Source organism: Stegodyphus dumicola, chromosome 10 (genome assembly GCF_044657685.1).
Source record: "Stegodyphus dumicola isolate Sdum_Otavi_A_Nest chromosome 10, ASM4465768v1".
Taxonomy (NCBI): domain Eukaryota; kingdom Metazoa; phylum Arthropoda; class Arachnida; order Araneae; family Eresidae; genus Stegodyphus; species Stegodyphus dumicola.
Window position 1 is genome coordinate 187,691,078 of NC_140777.1, and position 26,825 is coordinate 187,717,902.

Genomic DNA, 26,825 nt, shown 5'->3' on the forward strand with positions numbered 1-26,825 from the left:
AAAAACTAGGATAAAATTCAAACATCTTCACTTTGCCCGCATGCACACCGTCCAAACCAGGGGAACTTCTTGTACGAAGCTGTGTAATAACCGTCCGAATCTCATCCAGCATGAATTCTTTATCATCGGTATTATATTCTTTTATTTTTTCTAAGATGAAATCAAAATTATTCCGTATAGGGATATCAGTTCCCATGATCTCATCCAAAATTTCCCTTTTCACATGCTCTATATTTCCTTCTCGATTACCATCAGGCCTTTTTAACACTATTCCCCTTTTTACCTTTTGAGTTGCGTGATTAAAAAATCCATCATAATTACAATTACTTTTCAAAAAGTAATTTACTTTCATATTTTGATTTCTTAATTGATTTTTTATACATTGCTAATTCTCTCTTATAACAGATCTTTCTAATTTCTTCCGAAATGCATCTCACCTGATAGAATTTTCTTAATGACCGAACTCTTGTCTTCAACGTAGTTAACTCCGGCGACCACCAAGAGATTTTATTATCCTGTTTTTTTTAATATTAAGCAAATTATTTGTATACAATACAAGATCTTTCTCCATCTCCAAAATAATTTCATCCAACTGGGACTTAGTACCAGCCCTTATAATTCTCTCCTGATAACTCGTAATCTTACTTTTCATTTTTACACAAAATCTCTTGATACGAATTGGATTCCTCGCAATAGTACAGGAACTAGTTTCTCTATACACAATTCCATACGCATCTAAAATCAAATGTTTATGGTCACTAAGAGTTAATTCATCTGAAATAATAAAATTATAATCTGGAATACTTATATTTGAATAACCGATCACCAAGTCAGTATATCCAACTCCAACTGTAGATAAAGTGGGGGCAGAATCAAAATTATTGAATAATAAAAGATTTCTGTATAAGATAAGGTCGTTCACCAAAACTCCTCTCGCATCAACCAATACAGCTCCCCAGTAAAATGCTTTGTATTAATATCTCCAAAAATTAAAAATTTTGTATATAAATTTAAAATGTCATCCAATTCAAAGAGATATAAATTTATATCTTCTGCTGGGGAAAAATAAACACACACAACTCCGTATGAATATTTACCAGTATTTAATTGTTATAGAGGTGATAATATATAAAGAATAATCCACTATAGAATCAATATCCAGATTAACGACAATAATGGCCGATCTCCCACCATTTTGATGAACAACTCTCCAATTTCTATTACTATATGTAAGGGCGCCCTCAATGCAGTATGGTTCTTGAATCAAAATGACGTCTGTGGTCTTGGTCAAAATTTTTTCAATTGCAGAGAGCTGTATGGCAGCTGCTTGACAATGATTCAAATTAATACTTAAAAACCTCATTAAATAAGATACAATAAAAACTGTATCCAAAAAATTCTAAAAGTTTAATTTAATTTAAAAATCGTGTAATGGTAAAATCTCTCTTAAAACCAATATAAATTAAAATTTATTAAGCAAAGAAAAATTAAAGCAGAAACAAATCCGCAGTAGAATTTGTACAGTGAAACTCAAGTATGCATCCCGTGGCGAGATATTAAATCAGTAAAGCTAACATATCAGGACCCATAGTTAAAAACTCATGAGTTCATAAATTCATATGTTCCGTAATATATTTTATTTCTCTCTTAAAAACTGGACATTCCTTAGAAATAGCTTCGTGCCCATCATTTATATTCATTTTATTCCTTGAGTTAAAATTTTTACAATTAATACATTTCTTAAATTTACTCTCACAGTCTTTGGCTAAATGAGGACCTTACCTGAACAGGCGTGACAAACAGTTTCATTTTTGCAGAAGCGTTTAATATGGCCAAAACGAAGGCAATTTGTACATTTCTTCGGTTGAACAAACAATTTGGCAGGGTAAGACTTCCACCCTACCATAACTCTCTCATTTTGCAAAATCTGGGCTTGACAGATTTTATCCACATGATAGACTCGATGAGAAGTAAGCTCCTTTCCATTTTTACCTGTACAAAAAAGAAATCTAACACACCCTTCTTCACAAGAACAGTCTTGTTTCAAACTTTCTAAACAATTTTCATTTTCAACCTCCTGCGAAATATTATAAATAATAATTTTCGGTTTTATAAACCTACTTCTCCGAATTTCTACTAGTCTGTTAAGGAATGATTTGTTCTCAATACCTCTTTCTAATTTCTTCGATTCCTCCATATCTTTTAATCTAACAACAAACTCTCCGTTCTTTTTTTGAAAAGAATCCACCATTTTAATCCCAAGATCCTTTGGCCGAATAGAGCTTGAGATTTCATCAAACACATCAATATCAGGAGTTTTTCCCTTAATAATCAATCCTGCGTCTCTATTTATGACATCGTTATCCTTTTTAACAATTTCGCTCTTCGACCGAAGTACGTTTTTCCTTGTTCTCTTAACATCCATAGAATCCACAATATATCTCACTTCCTCTTTAATCTCTTCAATACCAACTTGATAAGTCATAGTAATATCCGTCTCTATAAGTCTAAGATTTTGTTGCATGGCCAATTAAACGATCTTGTCCAGACCCTCAACAAGTTTGTCTGATATCTCTTTGCTGATTCTGGTCTTTCTCATTTTTTCAACTACTTGATACATGGTCTTAATTACGGTCAATATACTTTTCAAAGATCCAATGGATTCTTCAACTTCTGGATTCTGCAGCCTTCTATCATTATCATTTTCAACTTCATTCATCTTATCTCTTCCTTTTCCACTTTTATCTTCCTTTACTGTAATACCTTTGACTGCTTGATAATCCTTCCCAATTTCATTATTTTTCACAATATCATTATCATATATCTCATTTATATCTTCAACAATTAAATCCCGATTCGTTACGTCGTTTTGAGCCGATTTCATAATTTAACGTTCCATTTTATTCAATAGTAAAGTAAAATCAATAATAACTATGTATGGGTCTCTAATATTCAATCTTACAGAAAATTCATTATATGAAATCAATTCTCCTCTCACCGCGAAAAGCAAAATTTAAGCACTCATTATTTAAGTATGCAGATAAAAAAAAATATTCTTAGTCTAAATTAAAACAATATTCACAGATTCACAAAGACTATATAATATAAATTCTTTTTCACAAATATAGAATTCTGCGCAAAATATTAATAATAGTCAATAGGTCAAAAGATAAGACAAAAGTTCAAAACACTCTTCAATAGTAAATAAGTTAAGCCTTGACTCGCACGAAATCTCAAAAAATATAAAAACAGTTCAAAAATACCGTATTGTGTCAATTATAAGTGTGAAAGCTCGTAAGTAATATAAAGCAGATATTCAAGTAACCATACACGGCGTTAAAATTCAAAACACGCAGAATTTTTAAAAAAGCTTCATGCAAATCAGGTGAATTTTCAAAAGCCTCAAAAGTCATAAACAGTACATGAAAAAAGTTAAATATAGGTATGAAAATACGTAAGCAATATTAAATAAGTGTTCAATTTAATTTACGCCACATTAAAATTCAATGCACACCAATTTTATAGATAGGCTATATGCAAATTGTGCAGATTCTTAAAAACATTAAGAATGGAAGAAAATACTTAAAATAAGTTCAAGATATATGTGAAAAGCCTTAATAAAACATTCAATTAATCTCATACAGCGTGAAATTCTACTAAACGCCGTTTCTCAAACAACAAGAAAATAACAGGCATAAACAAACTTGCAGGTTAGGCTTAGCCAGCTCCGGAACTTCAGATTATCCAAATCGCTTGAAAAAGACTTGCATGCTCTATCCACTGATTTATTTCAATGTCGGAACGCAAATATAATGTAAAACAAGCACATAAACTCGAGAAAGCATCACACTTCGCGAAGTATAGACACAAATTCAAGAGCACATTAAATCACACACAACATGGAGCTGACATGCTGGTGAAGCTAAATAAAAGCTTGTAATAAAGGTTAACATCGATGACACTTTCCTGCCTGAAAGTATGTCAGCAGTGAAAGCTGTTGTATAGGCGAAAGCTTTTTCCCTGAATTTCAAAATCCTTTTGAAATAAGTACTTGCATTAATCTGCAATCCTTCTATACATTGAAGTGAAGCTTTTTTAAAAATTGCTTCAAATAGTTTTTGCTGCAGTTATTTATATATAGTTGTTCGTACAGAATAAGTTCTTTTATTTATTTATCATATTATGTTTTTTCTAGTTTTCTCGTTTATTTTTGTGTATTATTTAATTCAGGTGCAGCTCACTGAAAAAGTAATAGAAAGACTTCTTCCTCTCACTACGGCTGACGCAGTGCTGCTGAACAGTAAGCCAAAGGGAAGGGGGACTCTTTTATTTACATCCAGAGCCCGTTACCTTGACAGCGGTGTGGTAGCACTTCCACACATAACATTTCCGCACAAATCGAGATGCAAGGAGATGCACAAAACAAACATTCATTGGTGGATGGGTAATAGCAGTTTGCATAGCTTAGTGGCATTTAGGTATACTTTGAGCTTGAATGGTGGAAAAATTATTGAGCAGAAATATACCAATTTAAGAGTAAAGTACAAGTATTAAATAAACTGAAAAAAAAAAAAAAAAAAAAAAAAAAAAAAAGACGAACATCTGTTTGAAATTGATCCAACGTATAACTACATTTTACATCTAATAAGAATAATTAGAAAACAATATTTACATATAAAATGCACTTAGAATTTGCAAAAACATTGCAAATAATTCAGTATCCACGCTTCAATTGTATTCAAAACTTGTATGATTTCGTGGTCAGTAATTAAAAGTGTTGCAAGGAAACAATAATGTTTCCTGCGTACAAGTTCTGAGTAGACTGAATGCACGCAGAATTCATGAGAATCGGAGACTGTTTTACCAAAAAAACATCTCACAGTTCTGGAAGTTTCACAAAAGTATTCGTACAATTTTTCACACTATCACAGAGCGAAATCAGTAATGACATTTCAAACTACTTAGTTATATACAATGCAATGGAAAGCGCATCTAAAAGGCGAAGATAAGACGAAGATATCCCAATACTTCATAGGCTACTCTGAACTAACAGCGAGAGCAAATGTTCTCTCCTGTCTCATATAGTGTTCACCCGGCCGTCGGGAAATCTCTAGTACTTCTCGAAATTAATGGAAGCAATACGAGAGCCGATACGGTTACAGCTACATACGGAATCAGTTACAGTTATGAGTTACAGTACGCAATACGGTGGTAAGGGACTGAACTAAAATGCCGCCAAATGTTCGCCAAGTGTGACGAGTTTTGGCGATGTTTCGCCAAATTTGGTGACAAAATGTACTAGCTAAAACCGTCGCCAGCTTGGCGCGGTTTCGCCAAACTAATGAGATGTCCATTTACTCTATGTTATATAGACTTAACCTGCATTCTTGCTTTTCCTGCAAAGCTTACTAAATTTGTAACAGTATTAAACTACATTTCTCTCGCTCTTCTTTTAAATTTTATTTAGGAATATCTTTAATTGATGACTAAATGTAATGTAAGATTATGGATAAAAAACCTTTGTTATTCAATACGCATGCTGTTGAATGAAACGCAATCAATTTTTATTTTCTAATCTAATCCCTAATATAAGGATGAGAGATTGAGCAGTGTTCTGCTTATTTTAAAACAGTTTCAAGACATTGGAAAAAATCATCTTGAATGTTATTAATCGAAATATTAATATTATTTTAGTATATGTTAAATTATCGACTACACCGCCCAGATAGTACAGTGGTTAAGGAAGCTGACTGAGATACCAAAGGACCCGAGTTCGAATTCCGGAGAAGGCAGGGTTCCTGTCATAGGAAGTAAGAGTGGCCGCCTATCAGGCCGCCTCCACAATAAAATGTCTATCGTCGAGCAGACAAGCGCCTGCCATTAGATTAAAAAAACTTTTCTATTACCTTGTAGTATGCAAATTTCAAGTATTTGTGAATTTAGGTCAATTAATTGTTTTAACTGTTTCAAAATTGAAGTAGTATGCAGAGTAAAGCAATCCAGTTTTGATCCGATGACAATGAGGTTAAAGTTCCAATATGAAATGTATTGTTATTATTTATTATATTATCAGAAATCTATTCAGTTGGCTAAAATTGCTAAGACAGGTAGTGAATGATCTGTCAAAATATATTTGCTAGAAAGTTTCCATTTGATAAAGAATGTATCCAAAAATGGTTTCAAGTCAAAAGTTTGCAACTTGATGGCTAAATGTAAATATAAAATTGTTAAAATATTTGTAATTCGGCTCACAGGTCAGGTTAAATTTCTAAGTAGGCTAAAGGATACCAGAGCCATCTATCTTCCTAATGGGGGGGGGGGGAGATGTCTCTAGGAGGACTTTCAAAGAAAAAGGGACTTTTGAGTGAGTATTAAAAATAATGCACGTAATTTTCATCTAATTTATGTTTATACACATTTCTTACGTAAACAGATCTTTTAAAGCAGTTTTTTTTCCTGAACAGATACCGCATATTCCGGCATATAACGCGCACCTGTATTTTCAAACTACATTTTTTTTTAATTTTTAAGTATATTCGGTATATAACGCGCACTCTTTTCTTTATGAAGAAACCTGAAAAATACATATGTGGTGCTGTCTTAGGCTTTCGAATAATGGTGTACTAAATTGTAAAAGCTATAAGGGAAAATTATACGTGTGAATGAAGTGATTAGGTATAAATAATTTTAATGCGTTGTAGTTAATGCAGGTGTGCAGAAGAATGTTATTTTAGTGTTTCTAAAAAAAGGAGACGTTATTTCGGGTAATAATGCACTTCCGATTCGAATGAGTGTAAGAGTGTGAAAGTTTTATTTAAATCGAACAGAAGGCACACCTGATTCTTACAATTCAGCCAGCATTTATGATTAGAATTCAAAGCAAGGAATTCAGATTAAAATTAAGTCAATGTAAAGCTAGTCAAAGGCTACGCATAGATGTTGGTTCAAGCTTCATTGGCCTGAAGCTACTATCGGCAAGTTGATTGCATGACCGTTCATATAACCTCTTATCTCAGAATAATTATCCTAGTAATGTGGCCTTCAAATAGGCAGAATACGCTCTGCCTAAATCCTCTCAAACGCATACCCGACATTGAAAATGCAACGTCAAGAAGGGGTGGCCTGAAAATTATGCATATTTCAGGATTTCAGGAATTTTTCCTCTGGAGTCACATGAAGAGTTTTATCTACGATGAAAGTCCAGTCGATTCCGATGAAAAAAATTGTTAGCTGCTAAAAACGTAGGAAAGATGCCTCGTGTGTTCGCCAGTCAAAACGACAGTCAAATTATGTCAAGCTTGCTGGTGGCGCCATTTTAAGCACTGCTGTGATTGGGAATTTAATTTTATTTTGTTCACTAAAAGCAATTTAAAAAATTTCATCAATGTCTTTTCATTCCATCCTTTTCTACTTCTTTTCCATCCTTCCGTAACGCAGGACGTCCCGCCCTCTAGCGGCTTACCACTTGAGTTCCGACTGCAGGTTGTGTGAGGATTTGTGCTTGTCTAGTTGTGGTCTGGCACCCCCTACCATGAGCAAAGAACACCCTGTATATGTTTTCTTCAACAGTAGTTTTTGTAAAATGATTAATTCCATAAGGTTCCAAAATGTGAGCGAGCAAAAGTTATATGCACTGAGAGGAAAAAAAAATATTTTTAATTCTTTAAGGTAATATCATTATTATGGTGCACATAAAACCACTCACATTATTCTTTCATTGTCAATTAAAATTACCGTGATACAGATAGTTTTTCAGAAATCTGAAACTGCAAAATATAAATTTTATTAAATCGTTTTCCAATGTGACGGTTATGGAGTTTAGAATCCGTGTTTCCATATTCCTTGCTTTAATTTATTCTCCTCTCACCTTTCATCGCTCTACATTAAAAGTCTTCCCAGATTTAAATCAAATAATGGAAAATTATAGTGAGAAATTTTGTACAGTTAAAATATACCATTTTCTGTTCATCGCTGTCATACCTATATTTATTGAATATCATGTTTTCCGCCCTTAAACTATAAAGTTCATTCAACAGCAATATTACAAAATAATTTAAAAAGAGCATATCTTTAGAATTCCGAAAAGCAGTCCCGCGCGCTGGAGATTAAACTTTTTTTCCCCTCTACAGCATTGCCATTGCTAGCTTTGAAATTGTTGAGTTTGTTAATAAGAAATTCTTTAGTGTTTTACAAAATATGAAATAGATAATAAAACAAATTCCAAATCGCAAACTTGGGCTTCCAGATGTCCATAATCGAATGGAGGACTACGTATTCTAAATTTGATGTCTCTAGGTACACTGTAAAAAAAAATTATTATTATTACAGGCAAAAGTTTTGTAAAGTTACAGAAATCAAAAAGTTACACAAGAATTTCCTGTAATGGTAACAGGTTGAAAGCAAACTGTGGCTGGTACAGCTAATTTGCCTGTAACATTACAGATAATGTTTCAGTAGCTGCGCGGAAGAATCACGTGACTGACTGGAAATCAGCCAATCAGAAGAAAAGTGTTTGAAAGCTAGTTGCAGAAAAAAACATGGCTGAATGCATGTTGGTTGTATAGCGCAGGTAAGTAAGAAAATGTTTACAATTACGTTTGAAATATTTTTTGTTCATTTTATGCAGATTATTCTCATGCACTTTGCACTGTTATATGTAGTGAGTAAGTATTTAAACGTTTAAGCTTTGCGATTAATTAATATCAGTGTTCGTAATGAGTTGAAAGAGTGCAGAATATTTATTCCAAATGCAGATCTAATAGTAGTATTTTGTCATTGCGCATCCGATAAATTACGCCTTAAATTGCCCGTATTATTATTTATAACTAATTATTCCAAAATTTAATCACTGTTGTGGTATTTAATTGAAACGGTAATGTGGTTGTTGAAAACAAAATTAATCATGTTAGCGTTCGTTTGTAATCGTCTGACCAAAGAACGTAGGCCTTGCAAGAAAAGGCCTTGCGAGAAAAGTTTATGTAAATATTTAGAATTCTGAATGTAATGTATATATTTTTTTTGCTTACTAGGTTTAGTTTATTCTTTTTCTAGGATTACCTAATTAATTATACTTGGTTTATAATTCAGTCTAATATGTTTATATACGAGTGTGTTATGAAGTAAAATTACAAAAACTTGAACAATGCGGTTTATTCTTTAGTGTAATAATATTATTTTTTCAATGGTATTAATTTCTTACGAATATGTTATAATTCCAAAATGAAGTAATTATAGTGATTAAAAATATGTCGCATCATACTTTTCGTAATGTTTTGGTTTACTAACTAGATGCAACTTAATTATTCCATATATTTTAATATACCAATATCAACAGGGAAAAGATGGAAATGACCTAAAATATTTTTCTAAAAATTCGTTAAACTAGTTATAAAAGAAAACTAAAATTTTGTTCATTATTTCCAAAAATATTCCATTAATATTTTATAAGTTACAAAATTTATTATATTGTATATATAACTTTAAACATTTAATGTAGAATTTATGTTGATTTTATTTTGCCCAATTTTAATACAGTTTTGAAGTATGATAGTCTTGTTACTAGGATAGCATGAATCTGCTAATACAAGTTTAATATATTTCTTGACAAATGTTTCTCTTATTCATGTAATATAATATATAAATCATAAAATAAGTTTTTTTAAATAAATTATGATTGTGTATTGGAATTTAACACAATTCTGTATCTGTATGTTAGTATTAAAAATAAAATAATAATAAATTTTTAATGAAGCATTGATTTTAGGATTAACAACTGTAAATATATATATATACTCACACATGAATAAATGGAAATGCAAGTTACTTTTCCTTACAAAGCCGTCCATGAATATATACTTCCCTTTAGACTGATAGCCTTTGCATGCTTTGCCATATTCTATCAATCCAAATGATGCAAATATGCAGAAAATTTTACTTTCTTTGAAAGTTAATGCAGGAAATAAAATTCAGTGCATTTGTAAACTACATTAGTTCTCTTATAGCTTGGTATTTAATTGTCCAATGATTTACTAGTCCAAACTAATGCAGAATTCAGATATTGTTCAAATAAAAGAAAATTAATAAGGTCTGATTGTTAGACGTATATATGAAGATTTATTTTTTTAAATATTATTTTAAGTCAACTAAATTAATTTCAAATTTAAGTAAGTATTCATGCCTTTCAGTAGCATTATTTTTGGAAATCTTAAATTAAATAACTGAATGCAATATTTCTTGTTAATAAAAGAAAAGCAATGTTATGAAAGACTAGCGAAGTGGATTTGCAAGTTCTAATTACGAAAGGTCCCATGCTCTAAGGGGTCATTTTTAAAAATACTTAATTTAAAAAAAAAGTATTTAACGTAAAACTTCCAGCTTCACACATGTGCAATATTAATTCTATATATTTTATCTCATTTTATTGATTAATTTCATAGCATTTCGTGTGACACTAGTAGAAATTATTTATTAAATTTTATGCAGTTTCTGATCTACGTTTTGATTTTGTTATTAATTACGTTAGGTTACATAAGATTTAAAATTATGTAAGGTACAAAAACCTTCTGCATCTATTAATATATGCTGAAGTGAATGAAATTATGCCAGTGAAATTTTTTAAAATCAAAAACAAATTTCTGTGGAAAATTAAAGTTATAAATTCTAAATGCAAACAAAGGAGTGAATTTGAAAATTATCAAATAAGCCAAAGTGTTGGTCATTTTTGCAGTTTTGCAGAAGAATTTTTATACTGTGCAGAATGGGAATATGATGTTTGGTTTTGTTAGTACAGTCAAAAGTCGTTAATCCGGACTCGTTGGGACTTCGGCGATTCCGGATTATCAATTTTTCCGGATTACAGATCAGCAGTTTAAATCTGATAAGATGCCATGCAGAAATTTTAAAATTAAAAATATGAAACCGTAATTTATGAAATAAAGAACAATTATGATCTAAAGGGTATCAAAAAAAAAAAAAAAAGCTTAATATTTATTTGTTTACTTTATTAAACATTTCTTTCAATGTAAGTTGTTTAAGTTGCTTCGTTTTATGTGATAATACTTTCTCTTCAATTCTATAAACAGCCATAATTTCTTCTTCAGTTATAAAGTTCCACTGTTGAAGTCCTATAATTGCTGTGTCGAGAATACCGACTAATTTGTCAATCGAAATTTTTTCGTTTTCAATAACCTCTGTATCACTTTCTTCATTATCGGAAGCGAATTATATTGACGAGGAATTTGATTTAAATCATAAACAAGACGGAGTACATCGAGATGAAATACTACATTTAGTAAGGAATTATAAGCCAAATAAAATAAAAACATCTGCCCTGAAGATAAGGATTGCTGACAGATGAACATCCAATACATTGCGCGCCGCGGCATTTCCCCCCCCCCCGCCGCACAGTAGCGTGAAATTGATAAACAGCAGATTTCTGAATGGTTAGATAAACAAAGGATTATGCCTTTATCCATTTTTTTGCAGCAATTCCACTTTTTTGTTTAATGGACTTCGAAACATACTTTCGCTTTGTAGATCTTTTACATATTAGTAAATATATATCGGAAATTCTATTTGACATAATTGAAAGTTCAAGCTTACTTTTATAAAATTGCTCTAACAGTCTTCAAAAAATAATAAGCCGGATCTAATTCGAAGATTAAGGAACAACGCAATCTGTAATATTAATTGAATTAGATAATTTTAGCTTAGCTTATACCGTCCGTTATACATTAAACGCACATGTGTAAACGTATTATGCGCATGCGCACACGCATATTCGCAGCCGTAAAGGTCTTACGCGCATGCCTCAACGCGACGCATGCGCAGAAAGTTTGTAGCTTTGAGGTCCGGATTATAGATCAAACTGAAGTATTGCAACTTAAACACATAATTTAGCTTAAAATTTATTTGAACTTAATTTTCTAATTTATTTTGATCATGTATATTTCATGTGTCATAAGTCTTTAAAATGAACTTAATTCTCATCCTATTTATTAACACAAATTTTTTAAAGAAGAAAAAGTCACATTTGTTTTGCTTAGTTGCCCACGAAAATTTAAAAAAAAATATTTGCATAATTATCCCCCTTTTAATGCATTTAGGAAATGAATATCCCAAGATTTTAAAATGGATTTATCGACATAATGATATATAGAGAGGAGTTATGTTTACTTGCAGACTTTTTTCCTCCTTTTTACTAATACTATAGTATGAAAATCAAGGGGGAAATTAAGCAATAATTTAATTTTGAAGGATGTGATTACAGTAAGACCATAACCAATCAAAAATATTCATGAATGAACTACTGGTAACTATCATAGTATTATTATATAAAAGAAACCTACATTACAATAAGAATATTTAGTAACATTAACATTTCAGTATCTGATAATAATAATCTTCATTCCTACTTCCCTATACCTTGAATTTCATTCTTATTATTGCCCAATGCTATTCCCTAGACCTCAAAGCATTTAATGCATCTGGAACTGCAATTTGTGCCGTCTTCTACAGCATGTAATCACCACTCCGTTTGTACTACCACGAGCAATGATCTTCAGAATTACCGTATTGCGTTGCATATTCCATCCCACCCAGCTTTAGAACCAGATTTTGAAAATTAAAAAAAATATTTGCATAATTTTCCCCCTTTTAATGCATTTAGAAAATGAATATCCCAAGATTTTAAAATGGATTTATCGACATACTGATTGTTTTCGTCATACTAACAAAGGCAAACTTTAGTACACTAAAGGCCCCGTTGAATCTTTCTCTTCTAACTGTTGAATATTATGTCAGCCTAATACAAAAAATGATCTATGATAGTGAAAGGAAATACCAACTGCCATTCACTGTGCAATTTTGCCATATCAGCTGCATATTCATCTTCTCTAATTATTTATGTATGATCTGAGGCTTAAGGAATTGCAAGAACAACTATGAGAATGAGAGAAATTCAAATTATAAAGAAATGAGATAACTTATTAGATGTTGCAATTATGTGTATTCATATTGAAATAGAGGTTTCTTTTAAAGAAATAATATTGTGATAGTAATAGTTTATCCATGATTACTTTTCATTTGTTATATTCCTACTGTGACTGTGTCCTTTGGAAATTAAATTATTCATTTAATTTTTCCCTCTCAATTTTCGGAAGATAAAATTAGTAAAAATAAGTGGGAATATAGCATCAAGAGCATTAGATATCCCCATTTCTGAAGCTGTTCACTATTATTGTTTCATAAATACTAGGCCATGCACCCAAAATCCACTAGCAAATCAGTTAGTAAGATGAAAATGACCACTATGCAGACGAAAAATTTAGGGTAACTTGTTTTGTGAGCGCCTTAAGAGAGACAAACATTACCTAAATCATTAAAACAATTTCAGAATCCTGTTGCTAAAAGAAAGCTTGGGGGAAAATGTTGTCCGAGTCCCAGTGATTCATTTGACCAATATGTAATATTGTTTTAGAAATTTAAGGTAATAAATATAATATTTTTCGAATGCTAAAACAGTTCGGGAAATTTATTCAAGTTCTGAATTCTGAATATAAGTATACTGTATATTATATTTAATAACTATGGTGGCTTCATTTATGAAAAGATTTGCATATTGGCTGTTTTTGTACAATGTACCTTCTCTAAGCTAGCTATGCGTGATTCCTGAAGATTTTGATCTTTAATGATATTGGGCATCTTAGAGAAGTTATGTTTACTAATTAGTTATTTTATGAGGAATGCTGGTTAAATTTAAAAAGTGATTGACTGAGGTAGCTTGTAGTAATGAGACGGTTCACTGTAATGCAATTTTTTAAAGTATTTAAGCTGTTCCTGATTACTTAAGATATTATAAAGAAATATGATTAAAAGTGTTATATGAGCACATGTTTAAAACATCTATTAAAATGATTTTTATAAGCTTTTTAAGAGCATGATTATGATTATGATTTTAAAAGGAATGTTTTTTTCTTTATTTAGGAGACATGGTTTACAAAGAAGGGGAAAAACCATTCATTTTTTCCAAGCAGTCGAAACGAATTTTTATGAAATGTTATATTGTGTTATTTTTTAATTAATTCTTTTTTTAAGGTTTTATGTAAAGTTTATGAATTAAGTAATAAATTATTTTTACTTCTGTATTTTAATTAGCATATTATTTGCTTCATAATGTTTCACAATAAAATTATGAATTCAATAAACTTCATAATTAACATGCTGTAATATATATATATAGAGAGAGCATAAAGTTTGTTTTCTGTTGTCACATGTATATTTCACAGTTTTGTATGCAAATCTCGAAATTTATAATAACTAAGAATACTTTTTAGTATCACTTTCTAAATGGTAATTATTAAGCTTAAAGTTTTATTACATATCACGTTTGTAAAAAATTATAGGTAAAATTAAAATGCATTAAATTTTAAGTTAAACTGAAGTATTAATTTTTGAAACAAAAAGGCATAATTGTATTAAGCATCAAGAATTTTAATGGAAGCAAGGCTTTAAAAATTAAGGTCAGTTGGTGAAGTTTTATGCTTATTCAAAAAGCATGATATTAGGTTTTTAATGAAAGACTTCTATCTGTTAATTCAAAGGAAATTATTTGTAGGTAGGGTAAAAACGTTATGCAGTTGCCATCTATTACTTCAAACAATAGCAGGCTGTTGTCAAACACTGAGTGCAGATAAGAATAAAAAGGTTAGTTGGACGTTGTAATTCAAGCTTATGAACAAAATTTTGAATTCCTTGTAGTAACAAAATAAAGTTCATTGCTATGTTGAATTCTTTAATTTACTGAAAATGTCATTTTTTAGAAGGAGAGAATATAATATTTTTGAAACATAAAGAACAGCTGTTCTGAGTTCTTCATAGAAATATTTCACAAAATGTCTTTTATTGTAATAATATGATCATATCAACATGCAACACGTTTACTCATATAAGTTAAATCTAAAGGAACATGTGTCTATTTTAACTAAAATTACTAAAAAGAAAGTTCTAGAACATATCTTAATAATTGACACTAAAACATGCAAATAAAGCATACTGTTTTTTTTTCAGCTATTTTACAGGCCAAATATAAATTCCAGATGACTTTCCATTATTTTATGTAAAGGATATACATGTAATTTAATGTAAGGAATAGCATATCAATTTGAACTTAATTATCAAATTAAGCTCATATCGATTATTAATCAAAATGATATATATACCTACAGATATCATTGCTTTATATGCATTTCAATGTATTTTATTATAATAAGCATTATTTTAGACCAAAAATCTATTACTTTTATAGACATATCCTTTAGTATTTCATCTATGAAAAATATATTCTACACACATAATTACTTAGTGGGATATTAGAAGGAAATAATCTGAAACCTGTACAGATACAACCATTGGAATTTTACGTAAGAAAAGTATCTTCTACTCACATAATAAGGTGCTGTAATAATACAAGCAAATAACCTGTAACGGTTACAGATATATCTGTTGAGATCTTACATGAGAAAAACATGTTCTTTTTACATAATTATTTGATGTAATATTACACGCAAATAATCTGTAACCATTACAGATATATCGTTTGGGATTTTACATGAGAAAAATATGTTCTACTTACATAACTATATGCTGTGATATTACAAGAAAAAGATCTGTAACCATTTCAGGCAAAACTCTTGTAAAGTTACAAAGAAAACACCTGTTGCTGTTACTCAAATAACCCATTGCATCCCAGTTTCCATGAGTTTTCTTAGTAACCTTACAGATTTTTTTTTACAGTGTACAGTTGTTTTTTCACAATGCGAGAAACATACATACATTCATGCAAATTCTGTATCATTTAGTTTCTTTAAATGTAATGTAGGGTTCTAATATTTGGTGGCAACGGTCTGAAAAGTGAAATGTCGTTTATAGTGAAACGCACAAAATTCCAAAACGAAATTACTAGCCCTTATGGGTAACGCCCTTTGGACTAATAATTATTTTTTGTCATTAAAAGACCAGGTTTTGAATTGCAATACCTTTCAAATTGTTGCCAAATAGAAGTTAATGTTAAACACTGAAAAGAAATCTTATTACAGTGTTTAGAGCCAGATTAACTAGTTTCGCTGAGACTTTACTTGATGTCATTGTTAATAAAATGCATAATCGCAGAAATCACAATTCTGCATTGCCGGTAAGCGAATCACCTATGATTTATCAAATTGTATATTCAATTCTAAATAAGGACAAACACATTTTAATGGCTTATCCGTTCGATCCTGAAATGCCTCACGTTTACATATGTTCCCGCTTTTGTGCATATCACATTTATTGGAATAATTATGCTTAACTGTTCTCCTTCCACTTCGGTAAGTTATATGTTAAAATTTTTCCTTGCTCTTTTTCTGTTTTTATTAATCCATTTTAGTATAAATGAGAGAATTTTTAGACGTATTTAATGTGTTTGAAGCAAAGCTAAAGTTAAAACATATTTTCGAAACCTACTGGATGTGTTAGGAGGAAAGCATGCTGAGACAGTACAGAGGTTGCAAGATCGAAACGAAAAGGAGACTAATAGCGTAATACAATCACTTAATAACAATCACATTACTCTCAGAACTGGACTTCATATTGGAAGTCAGTTTAAAATGTGCCTATGGAGGTCGGTTCCTCTCTCAGGACAATGATTTCAGGTCCTCGAGCGATCTGAGAGGGAGAATATGAGCTGTAATTGATATCCCTAGAGCATCCCAGACATGTTCTATTGTGTTAAAGGCTATAGATCTGATCGGCCAATTCATCTGGTTAAAATCCTTACCTCCCAGAAAAATCTTCCATCAGATTATCCCTGTGTGGGCTAGCATTATCATTCATAAACGTTAACTGAAGGACAACTGCACCCTTGAGAAAGTGAACATAAGAATGTGATATCTCGTTTCTTTGCAAGAACACATCCTGTCTGTATTCCGCTCACCTACACCACAAAAAAAGTGTAGAGTCATTAGATTTTTTTATGCTAGAGAAGTGTAAAATGAGCAAAGCCCTCGTCAGAACTCGAAACTGGACATCTCGAATACGCGCCGAGTGTGCTATCGTTACACCACTAGAGCACGCAGAAAGAACATCAGTTTTTGACCAATCATCAGTAGGCACTGTTCTCTCCACAGAAGAGTGCAGTTTTAGCCTAATTTTTGATTTTCGACGTACTTTCTTCTGGAGAGAACCCGGGACCTGTTTCCTCCCCCTCCCAACATCGGAGGATATTAACACGATGGATTGGCCAGCTAGATCTTTAGACTTAAACCTTACAGAGCATGTCAGAGATGCTCTTAAAAAGGCGGTCAAATCTTGCCTTCCCCCCCTTCCAGAAGCCTCTGGAGATATGAAAGCTGGAGTCTGCTGCAGGAATGCAGAAATTGATTGTCACCAGAGACTCATAAATTGCCAATAAGTCTTATGCAATATCATGTATATGTGCCATGACTGTTTATACGTATATCTTTTGCCTTATGTTGACCTGTGACCATATGAAATTTCATTTCAAAGTCTATTTATTAGTTCGGGAGATAATCAACCGAATGTGAAAATCCTCTTAATTTTGAACATAAGTGTACTAACGTCCCACCGAAACAAAGTAGTCGATAAAAGAAACAAAAATTATCGATATAATTTTCATCAGGGGGAAAACCAACATCTTTTTGGTGCGTTGTTTCAGCTTTTGTGAAAAATATTTTAGGATTTTTTTTCAGATTGATAAGAGAATGATATTTATTTTAAATAGAATATATATGAATATTGAAGATATTTAGATATTATCATTGCGTTTAACTTATGAAAGGAAAGTTGAATAGTAAGCTTATATAGTAATGTTTCATTTTGATAATTTAATGTGTGCTAGGTTACGGGTAATCAGGTGTGGCGTAGTTAAAGATTTTTTGTTTTATCTTAAATGCAAAAATGTAGAATTGATGAAGTTGGATGTAGGTGATTTAAATTTGTATATTCTGTCTTTAAAATGTTTGTTCCATAAAAAATATATATGTTTTTGCTACTATACTTTCCTCATCATTCTCATATCTATGTAATGTTGATCAATAATGAACGGTGAATTTAGGGGCGGAGACAGATTAAATATTAATTCCTTTTTCAATTGACAGTTGAGGCAACAAATAACTTGGTATTCTAATAATGCATGTTTCAAAACATTAAGATTTTTGATAGCTTTGTAATAGAAAACGCGTAGCGCAACAGCAATCTGGATACGCCGAAAAGGGAAACAAAGTTGTGCGCATTCAGAAAAGTAGTCAAAAGCTTCTTTAATCTGATGAGAGAAAAAAAATTATCGGCGTTGCTGCTTTTACCTAAGATGACATGATAGATTAATTTTGAGAAAAAGTGTTTTAGATTCATTCGGACAGGAAGGAAGGGGAAGTAGCCAGATTAAAATGAGGAAGTAAATAGATATTACCAAATTAAAGTTAGAAATTTACTTTAATATTTTATTTTTACATATCCCTCCTGCAAACAGAAAATGACTTGCCGATAGAGAAGTTTTTTAGAAAAAGCATTACAGAGTTAGCGGACGAAAAGAAATTCTGTACAATATATACGCGTTTTCAACAAGAAAGAAATTTTTTCCCTCAAGGGCATAATCTTGATGTTTCAGTATGCTTCGTGATTTTGTTCATGAACTCTCTTATTCAGCGGAGTACTATTTATACGTCTTTCAAGGAATCATTCATAAATGACGTATTAATGGGAAAGACGTATAAACGATAATTTACGATGCGAAACATATATGTATTCTTTAATTGTCCTTTGATTCTGAATCTTGAGCAAAGAGCTATGAATGGAAGCCAGCTCTAGAAAGGTTTTCTGGCTAGCACATACAAAGAAATTTCTAATAGTGTGAATGCAGTAAATAGAATTTTGAAACGAAGGGTAGGATTATTTCTCCTTCCCGCTATTTAAATGTTCACGTGGTAAAACGTTTTCAGTCTCTTCTTTAACTCTGCATAAATCTGACATCATTTGGGTGCGTAAGTCTAGATACATGAATAAATCTGTCGTCATTACATAGACATGTTAGTATACGCATTTCTTGATTGTAATGTCTTGTAGAGAAATTAGGTTATTTTTTTTAAAGTAAAAGAGATTGGAAAATAAGCAACGCCTTCCCGGTAATCGAACTGCGAACCTCTGGAATACGCACTCAACGTGCAGACCACCACACCACGAAGGCATGCCAAGAAGGCGGGAGAAATACCTTATATACCTCCCTTTTAAAGGGCGACTGGGGTTTTAGGGGATTCAATCGCCAAATCCAGATGGTAGAGAATCATCATCTACCACCATTTTAGTTCAGGGCCACTGTAGAGACATTAGGTTATTTTTTAAAGCAAGAGAGATTAAAAATTTAGCAACGAACCGCGGACCTCTGGAATACGCGCCCAGTGTGCAGACCACCACACCACGAAGGCAGGAGAAATACCTTATAATCTGATCTCAGTAGTTTACAGTCTTTATCATCCATACTGACAATTTTATTATCATTTTCACTGTGAAAACTTTCAGTTGACTCTGGGTTCGAATGTTCTCCTTGAATGAAGCAATTGTTAATTTGTTTGTGGCTTTACTTTAGTTTAGACAAGTAAAATCATATGCATAGCCTCAATAATATTTAAATTTTTCTGTGTATTTCCCGTAGATATATTTTGAAGGGCTATTTGAATCAACCTTTGCCTGTAGAGCATTTTCAAATTCTTAATGACACTTTCTTAAAGGTTCTTAAATTAATTCTTAAAGGTACACACACTAGAGCAATTTTCCTATTTTGCAAGAATATTTGTGTTTGAAGATGGGCGGTACACTGATCTATAAAAAGTAAAATTTCGCTATAGTATTGTGTAATCATATTCTAATGGCAAATTGCACGCAGCCATCAAGTTGCAATGCAAGCTTCATTCAAATGCAGTACAAGTGCTATTTCTTTTGACTTCTTCATTAACATGGGGACATTTAATGGAATATTGGATGCAAGACAATGAGTGAAAGCTTTTAGAAAAATGCCTTCAACCTCGGGAAGCTTTGCATCTTGAACACGTAATTTCTCTCTTCAGAGCCTTCTCCTGGTATTTTTTGAGTTAACAGAATGACTTCGAATCTTTTGCTTTGATCTCTGAGCTTGCGATGGTTTTACGTTTGTTGCTCGCTTGATCTCAGAGATCGTCGAACTTCCCGTTTCCCTTTTGACTCTTGACTCTGACTCCTGGTGCTGTTGCAGTTCATTTCCTCTTGAAGATTCGACCCTCCGCTTTTTTTTTTTTTTTTTTTTTCTTTTCACTATTTAGTCTCCTGTCTTTTCTTTTTTTTTCCCTTTATTTACTGTCTCTTTTCTTTTTTTAGGTTATGAAAACTACTGAGTGCTATTCTAAGAAGATCTGTACGAGTAGTTTTGTAGAGAAAGTTCTAGAACTGTTTCTTTCGTTAAAATAAAACTTCATCAAACTATCATCGGTTTTATGTGCATTCAATCCACCCCTACGCACCCAACAATACTATATGAAAAATTATTTTTCATGTTATTCTGTACAATTTCATTTACACATCTTTGAAGACTCAACAATTAGTGCACTTCTAAAATTATCAAATTCAATTTTCAAGCCTTCTTAACCAAAAGTATGTACCGTGTTCACATCTGGCCTTCATTATCGTAATCGTTGGTCATAGACATATACTTCTACCTTTAAATGACATAAATATTCATATTTCGGCATTTCTAAATAGAAAGAAATCAGTTTTGTAGACATTATGAAAACTAACATTCTGCACGTTCTTCTAGTACTTCTATTTATAATTAGAAAAAATTTGTACATGTTAAAAGAAAATTGACCGAGGTACGTAATTTAAAAATTTTTGAGATCTGGATTTATTTTCAACTTACATTGTGGGGCAGGTTATTAAATAAATAAGAATAATATGAGGTTGATTTTTTCCCTTTAAACGCCATTCAATGATATGCTTTTGCGATTTATTAGTATCTTTAATTTCTAATTATGTTACATCTGCTGTGCCGAAAGAATTTTTACACAAGTAAATTATAAGTTTTCAAAAAAGTACAAAAATATGTTATTAATTTTTCTCACGAAGCTTTCTTGCTTTAGAATCATAGCAAAAAAATATTATTAAGCTAGAAACATTTTTACTTAATGCCAATCATATTACGAATAGGCTACGTGCCAGTACTGAAGCCTGATACCTAGGAACGAATTTAATTCTGTGAATAACATTTATAGCGATCAATATGCTTCACGATTATCTACATGCAAACGCTCATCACTTAATCTCTTTTTTATATTAGAAATATTTTTCTAAACTGGTATTATTTTTTTTGGATACTTTCATATTTAAACATACGTCCTTCGAATTCTGTCTCTGGATCTTAATATCAAATGCCCGAGTCACTTTTTTACTTCTTTGTACGAAGTAAAGGAAGTAGGTATCGTATTTTAACGAAAATATCCATTTTGACCGCTTTTGATGCCATTTGAACGATATTTTTTAGTTACATCTATAGGTATAAACAGAATAAAGGACTCTTTTTTCCAAATACGGATTGCAAAAGGGATTCAAAAATATTTTTTCGTGACGTCTGTACGTACGTGCTTACGTAAGTACGTATGTATGTATCTCGCATAACTCAAAAACAAGTAGTCTCAGAACTTTGAAAATTTGTATATGGGACTGCTGTAACATGTAGAGGTGCACCTTTCTTTTTGATTGCAATCGACCGCACCAAAAATATATAAACATATGTTTATACATACCCACTCCATTTTCCGGCTTGGAGAGCTAAGCTTTTTTATTCTGATATGTTGGTAAATTGTGAATTTTTGGTTTAAAAGTGAATGAATTATATTGTTTTTATGTTCCGGTTAAGGTTTCTATGGCTTTAGTTAATCTGGATGCAATAGTTGTGGAATTATCGACAGTTTAAAAGTTGTTTAAGTTCCAGTAAGCGTAATGATGCCATTTGCTTACCTTTGAAACTTAGTTGCACAGTAAATTAAAGCAGTTTCTGCACCAACTTCAGTATTATTTTGTGCACCGAAAAATCGGTTTTTCTGCCTAATTTTAATTAATTTAAAAATCTAAACTTTTTAATCTTTATTTGGTGTTTTAGGTTTTTCTGTATTTTACAGTTTTTAATGAAGATGTTTTCAGATTTTATGTATTTTTTCCCTTGCTGCGAAATGACAACTGAATTGAATGAATGACAAATATACTCTAATGAAATTATAGAAATAAGTTTAAATGAAATACAGCAAAAAATTTTTGTAAAATTTAATACGTCGTACAAGGAAGTCACGTGGTATCCACATCAGATTTTTTTTTTTTTTTTTTTTTTTAAATAAAAGAAGAGTACAAAATTTTCCTTAATGTAAGTGACCAGGGGAACGCTTTTGAAGTCAGATTTCGCAAAAATTACGGTACACACTGTAAAGTTAGATTTCGTAATTTTCACTAAGTTGAAATTCAAAATCGCCAAAATTTGAATCTTTGTACCTTTTAAAACATTTTCGTAACTGGAAGTCTATTTCTATGACAAGCGGTCGCAAAAATAAGGCTGGTTTTAAGTATTTTTGGGATCATGATCTGTATCGTACACGTATAAGCATGTGGTTAATTGAGAGCAGATATTTCTTTCGAAATTGAAGTAAGCTACATATTTTGTTGGTTATCATCTTTATAATTGTCGCAAAATAAATCTTTCGCCGAAAGCTGTCAAACTATTGCTTAAGATTAATTGCTAAATTCAAAGCAATATTTATGCATCGAACTAATTTCAGAAACACATGTAAATTACAAATAAAAGTACCTTTACACACACAGAAGTTTGAAAAATCGAAGTGCTCAGTTCCAGATATTTTACTAATCGTTATAGTGTCTCCATGTAATAAATTTGGAAATAAGCATTCGAATTCTTTGTTGGTAGTACCAAAAGAGATCGGATTTGGAATCAATGCAGATGTACTTATAATCAACCTCTAAGTAGTGAAAGCAGGGTGCAAATAAGCTGAAAAATAAACGCATTCACTATGAGTTAGAAGCTACCTTGGTATTTAAGCATTACGCTGTCCGGAAAATGTTCGATGGAGTTGCGATTTCCGACAGTGACTGAGCACTGCATACTTAATTGAGGAGTGTAAACAGTTTCTCATAACGTTTCATGTTTAAGTTTCTTAGCTTGAATGAAATCGTCTAAAATGTTTGCTCGCTGAATAAAAAAAAATCAGAACGTCTAGGCTTTGTGGGCTTTCTTTTTCGCACAGAAAGATACAGATCTTCATTTGCAAATTTTTCATGTACATGTAAATAATACAAATGAATACAATGGTTGCTCTGCTTGAAAGATACTTTTCATTAAATTCTTCTTCTATCGTAATTACAGCGGGCTTTTCTACATTTTTTAGAGAATATTTTTAGATATAGGAAATAAAATGCAACTGATATTCTAGCTGCCATTAAAACATATCGATGATACCAAATCATGATCTTCAAAGCCAAGGTCAAGAAACAGATGTACACTGAAGAGGGGGACGAAGAAGAAAAAGGAGAAGACGGTTTTATATCTCCCGTTTTACTCCGCCGATTAACGAAATTCAGCTTGGATTTTCCATGTCTCCAAAGATTGAATTTGAACATATATAGCATTGTTCTAATATATTCTAACGCAACCCAATAAACCATTCAAATCTAATAAATAATTTTTTTCAAAACTTTTGTTCATATTCTTAGTCTAATTGTTATCTTTAAATTATTTACGTGCAGTTGTTTGTATGATGATTAAGTTGCATGCTGCAAATTATTAATGCAGAAAAAATTAAGACTCTCGATGAAGAAAATCGTTCTTGTAAAATGTTCGATACAAGACAAAGGTTGGGTATCAGTAGTTAGGCGAGTAAATCCCTCTATGTTTTTCGATTTTCCAGAAAAATCTTTAATCCTAAGATTTCGAAGTATTTTTTAAAAAGCTCACAAATTCTAAATATATTTTAATACCTGAAGTGATTTTTTTATTGCAATCTAATTACTACATTTATAGAAGTTCTGAATTTCTGTTAGCACTAGTTTATTTTCTCTTCACATGTCATTAGGAGGCGGTATTTTCTGAAGAATACCCGTGTTGCCATCGAGCCTTACGTAATCTCCTATATTAAAAAAAAAGCGAGTTTTAATGCACATTATAAGACTGCAAAATGTTTGCATGATTAGAAAAATCTCAGTACAACGATATCGATAATTATTTGGTATTAATTATAAAAATCAAACAGTTCGAAAAGCATAAGTTAAAATAACAGCACAGCTCAACTTTCAGAATATCAATTATCTTCTGAAAATGATTCACTTTATCTGATAGTGATCCATTAAATACTTAATTACTCATATTGGGTCATTAACTAGAAGTTATAAGAGTACATTTTACATATTTACAATATACAGTTGGCAACAGGGAAAGGCAGTAGACTAACGTTTCAGCTGGAAAAAGGCAAGCGACAAAAGGGCAAAAGTTATGGGCTACTGATGTTGAAATTACGGATGGTGATGTTACTGCATTTCTCAACTGAGAGTCTTAGTATTGTTTACTTACTATTGGCTAATTAAAACATTTGGTCTGAGCTATAGTATTTCGTGGCTAAAAAGGTTCAGTTTCAGTTTTGCCGTTATGCCGTTTGCTTTATTACTCTTAAAGATCATGTAACTGATATTAATTCTGAAATGGCATTCTTCAGAAAGCTTTATAAAAATCAGGAAAACCTAAAAGGAAACTTAATGGGTATTACAAATAAAAATTTCCAATGATTTTTCTTCGTTGAATTGTAAAATATTTTATTAAATTGTTTCTATTTCTGCATTTTTGGCTGAGCTAAACTGAGGTTTTTGACTTAGTACTTTGGCAATATTAGACAGTATTGCTTTACAAATATGCAGATTTGCTTATTTCCTACAATTATCAAAATTTTAAACACAATATTAATCATTTCTGTTGTATTCTTTTGTTTTCTACTGCTTCCATTTCTTTTATGTAAAATAGCTCTTAAGATGTCTTTGTTTTGCGCTTTTGTTTGGCTTTAATTTTCCCACAATTTAATAATAGTATATTTTACAACTCTGCGATTTTCATAATTAAATACTTCCTCCTTAAACTGAAAGATTAGTCTAATGCTTTCATTTTGAACCGCGAAATTAGTTCCCATAACGTTAATTCAAAGTGGCGGTGCGAGCTTCTGAATAACTTGTAGGGTATTTATGTTAATTAACCAGTTATTTTATGTTCTGAATTTGTACTATCACTTCTCTCTTTCAGTTTTTCCTGCCAGAATTCGAATCAGCTCGCACATATTTAAGTGAGAGTTTGAGATTGTTTAGGCAGAGCGTGTTACGTCTGTTTCACGTTACTAGTTTGTTATTCTAAGATAAGTGCTCTCGTCTTCGGCATTGCTTTATTCTTGTCGATAGTGCTGTAACACCAGTGTAAGCTAAGAGCCAAATTCCGCGTTAAATTTCTCTGCCTAGCCTTTGGCATTTTCTTAGTATCGGGTGTGTCTTCGGTTCAGCTTGCTTAGATTTAAATAAAAGGGTCTTTTACACCCATCTTAAGTTTCTGTTTCATCTTAGACACAGCAATAAGTTGCTTACACTTTTTTTTTTTTGAGGATTTGCCACGAGTTACATTTAGTAAAAAGCATATTCTCTACAAACTAATTGAAAATAACCAATGACAACTAACTTATTTCTTAAAACAATCATATTGTTTTCTTTTTTTGGATTTATTCAAGAATTTTACAAAATTATATTTGTTGCAGTTGTTAAAAGAACATTCAAATCTTCTTGTAAAAAAAGTTGCAGCTGTTAAAAATATTTCTATTTTTTTCCTAAAATTAAATAAATAAACAAATGTACCTGTCTCAAATCTTCTCGTTGCTCCATACATTGCAGCTATGCAAGGTATACCATATTCTCGACTAACTACAGCTCCTACAAAGTTAAACATCACATCACAAGATTTAGAACCATTAAAATACCATAAATGCAAAAATATACTAGCCACAATTTATATACAACTTTGTTCAGAGGTAAAATTTCAAAAATTATAACTAACCTATATATCATTAGTATCAGATTGAAAAATTTTAATGACATTACCTATAAAAAGTTTCCTTATAGAGCAACATACTTTGCTTTGCTAAAATCAATTCAGCGCTAAGTTTGATTTGTAAATAATTTGTACAAGAAAAATAAGCATCACACACCGTGAGAAATAAGTCCTCCTAATTCTGTAACTACCCCAGCCAGTGTCGGGAAGTAAGGTGTCCAGCCAATATCCGTGCTGTATGTCACAAGAATTTCTTTGGGCTGCAATGAAAAAAAGTAATTTATGAAAGGAAAAAGAATACGTACAGATAGAATTCTGTAATTCCTAGAAGCCTGTACGCATCATAATTTGCTTAGTCACGCAATAATGTTACCAAACTGCAATACTAGTTAATGTCATACGTCGCACCATTTAACAATGACGATTTACAATGTCGAAGAATTATATTTATTCGTGCTGCGTATCTAATACATAACAATACCACCTGCGTAACAATTCTTCAGGCAGCCAAATGCATGGCAATTTTTCAGCCAGCCAAGTGCATGGCAATTTTTCAGTTTTATCAACCAACATCCCCATTTTGTTATTTTTTTTTTTTTTTTTTTTCTTTTTGCATTTTTTGTTTCAACGACTTTTATGACAAATAGAAATTACCTTTGTCTTAAAATTGATT

General features: G+C 31.5%; 2 long non-coding RNA genes across 2 annotated transcripts; one reads left to right on the forward strand and one right to left on the reverse strand.

Annotated features, from left to right (window-relative positions):
• Positions 1–8,528: 8,528 nt before the first annotated feature.
• Positions 8,529–14,144, forward strand: LOC146995273 (uncharacterized). Its single transcript, XR_015043726.1, has 2 exons — positions 8,529–8,569; positions 13,984–14,144. It is a non-coding gene; the product is annotated as an uncharacterized LOC146995273 (long non-coding RNA).
• A 9,904-nt stretch (positions 14,145–24,048) lies between these two features.
• On the reverse strand, positions 24,049–26,515 carry LOC146995274 (uncharacterized). The gene is made up of 3 exons (XR_015043727.1): positions 26,310–26,515; positions 25,960–26,034; positions 24,049–24,206 (listed from the first exon to the last, which is right to left on the reverse strand). It is a non-coding gene; the product is annotated as an uncharacterized LOC146995274 (long non-coding RNA).
• Positions 26,516–26,825: the final 310 nt, after the last annotated feature.